This window comes from Amphimedon queenslandica, unplaced genomic scaffold (assembly GCF_000090795.2).
Source record: "Amphimedon queenslandica unplaced genomic scaffold, v1.1 AMPQUscaffold_11824, whole genome shotgun sequence".
In the NCBI taxonomy this organism is placed as follows: domain Eukaryota; kingdom Metazoa; phylum Porifera; class Demospongiae; order Haplosclerida; family Niphatidae; genus Amphimedon; species Amphimedon queenslandica.
Genome location: NW_003547936.1, coordinates 3,879 through 7,102, shown reverse-complemented (window position 1 = coordinate 7,102; position 3,224 = coordinate 3,879).

Below are 3,224 nucleotides of genomic sequence, written 5' to 3'. Positions count from 1 at the left end.
AAGACATCAAACTGGATATAGTGTTGGAGAAGGCAGCAAGAGGCTTAGTAGAACCATTAGGCAGAATTACATTAAATTCTACACCCTGTTGTTGCTCTATGTTTTGAAATACTTGAGGATCCTTTAATAATGGTATGAATTGACAATGGAGATACATTGACTCTGAAATAATCTGACCTTGAAGATGCTTCATGTATGATCGCACAACACTTTCAGCCTCATCTACTTTATCCTTATCACCAGAAATACGCACACTTTTTAAATCTTTTGAAGATTTGGCAGTCACTGCACTAGACAGTTGATCCTTCAATTCAGAAAGCTTGCACATTGTAATTGCATTGACGAGCGAGTCATCTTCAAATGTGACCAGCTTTGAACTTGTTGAAGCTGGTGCCTTGTTACTGAGTTTGATCATCATTACTATACCATCGAGATGCACTTCGTTTGGGTTACAGGCAGCTTTTGCTTCTTCACTTGTCTTAAAATTAACATATGCATAGTCAGGAGTTCCTGGTATTATGGCAGGAGTTTGAAGGACCTCACCAAACTGACTAAAGTATTCCTCTAGAGCCTCACCTTTAACCCCATGACCACTATGACCACTAAGTGTTACTTTAACAGTTGACGTTTCTACTTGCAGTGCTTGCGGAGAAACAGTGCGGGGAGAAGAAAAGTGATGGGGTGTGATGAGAAAGGGAGGAGGGATACAACTTGTTTGTCCATAATGAGAGCGTAGCTGGCTTTCACTTTTTGGTGACTTGTTGTGCAGATGGACTATGGGGCGTTGCCCATGAAATTTCACTTTTCTTAGACGTTCCATTGCCCTTTCTGCGCCTTTTAGCGATAAAAAATTGACGAAAGCATGTCTGTCATTAACTTTTAGACTTTGGTAATCTAAATAGCTAGCACATACAGCCTCCATTTCCTCCTGAGTTACATTTGGTGAAAGATTTGTCACTTTCAGAGTGTGTTGCTCTACTGTAGCTGTAGGAGGAGAGCTGTAGGTTCCAGCTGGTCTTGGTCCATAGTGAGAGTATCCTCGTGGTGATTCTGTAGATCGCAAATCTCTTTGTGGAGGCAGAAACGGAGGTACAGGAGAGGCCAAACTTCTTTCATCGGTAGATCTACGACGTCTCTGCTTCTTCATTACTGAGTCGACTCAAAATAATCCTCGAAATTACTGTAATGAATCCGACGAGCGAAAATAATAATAGTTACGTGACTACGTCACACCGGATTATCAATAATGAATATCATTATACAAAGATTTTATCATACATGTACAATAGAATTTATATCTGTGTAAAATGATTTTGAATCAGGAATTGCTGACAAACACTGACAAAATAAAGGATCATCTGAATTCTAAATTGGACAAGCCGTGAGACTGCGTGCAAAAATCACTCATGATTCTTCAGAAATGATTTATATCTCTCTAACAATAGAATACCAAAGCTAACATTGTGACAGTGACTATAAAAATAAAGAGACAGAGAGAAAGAAGAGAGAGACAAAGAGATCAACACACTGACCCTATATAGCTATACCATACAATTACTATTGTGTTCATGTATAGTATGAAACATTATAATTAATGCAACGACCAGTCCTCAGTTTAACATTCCCCACCCTCTATCTCTCTTTAGTAAGACTTCATTTTGTCCTTAGTTAGCAAGGTTTCAATTTAGCTCCCTATACCTATCTATTATACTTGCACCGATCAATATTAATAGGCCTTTTGACACTGGCAAAAGTACTGCACATTGATGCAAATTATTAAGTCATCACGAATTGATGTGATGATCTGTGTTACAATAAATTATACAAAAAGAGCAATGTATGTTACAGAATCTCCACCCAATAATCTACTATCATTAAATGTCTACTAGCTTTAAAGTAGTGACTACAGAGTTTCTCACAAAGCTTGCTAAGTGAGTTAAATAGCATGAGCTTCATGAGCTGACAAGCACTACAATGGAGTACATAGCATTTGCAGCAACTGTAAAATTTATAAAATTCAAATTTGACTCCAAGTTGATAACTTGTAAATGTGTATACATGTATGTATCAAAGTAGAAAATTTGGCTGACAACCATACTAGCTACATCTAGTACAGGGAGTTTGGTTCAATTTGTTATAAAATTTGTAAAAAATCTGAATGTAACTGGAATGAGCTTAAATTTCCTACACAACGTAAGAACATGTATATGTACTGGCAAAAATTATAAAAGTGGAGAACTCTCTCCATTTCACTTTTGGTGAATTTAGCCAGCAACCATGTACTATCTATAGTACACCGGAATGAATACATAAAAATACATGCTTGCGCATGCATAGATGCATGCTAAAAATTTGTAAAAAATAAAAAATTTGAACAAAATCAGGCCAAAGTTAATACACAACATAAGGACATGTATACGTACAAAATGTAAGAGTTAAATTATAAAAATGGAGAGATCTTTTCAAGCCATTTTTGGCCAACAACCAAGTCATGCATTGGCTAGTGATTTTTGAGCAACTTATTTAAAAAACCTACATGTACATGAGCACTATACCAAAAATTTGTGGGAAACCCTGATTTACACGGCCACTCAATTTTTAAAAAATTTAGCCTCGCCGTGTAAAGATAAACAGTGTCATTCTGAGAATATTAGAGTTCACAGTAATCATGCAACACACTGACAGTATAAGAAATGATAAAAGGGACTTGTACAGTACAAAAAGCATCTTCATTATACGATTGACTAAGTAGTTAACTTGAGAATAATAAAGACAATAATTATCTCAAAATTATTTCCTTTTTACCTTCAAACATATTTTAGACGTCCTTGCTACAATTTATTGCAAACTTGAGTAGTCCTGCAAAACAGACAGAGAATAGTACAGAATCCTACTGTACATATCAGTATAATTTATTACCTTTGTACTGCTAGTAGTGTAGCACTGGTGAAGTCAATCAAACCACCAGTTGGTTTGAAAACAAGACCCAGTACACCTTTACCAGTACCTTTAATAAAACCAAGTACACCTTTATTCATTACACCTATAAATGATGATGTGAGGTCAAAACAATTATTGACAAGAACTACATGTACATTATGCATAAAACAACAGAATATTGTATGTTAGTATTGTTAGACTCATTAGTGCTTATTAGTTTAAGTCAAACAAAGCACAACCAATATACATGCTGCTCTGCAATGAAAATGGCTTTAATGATTTAC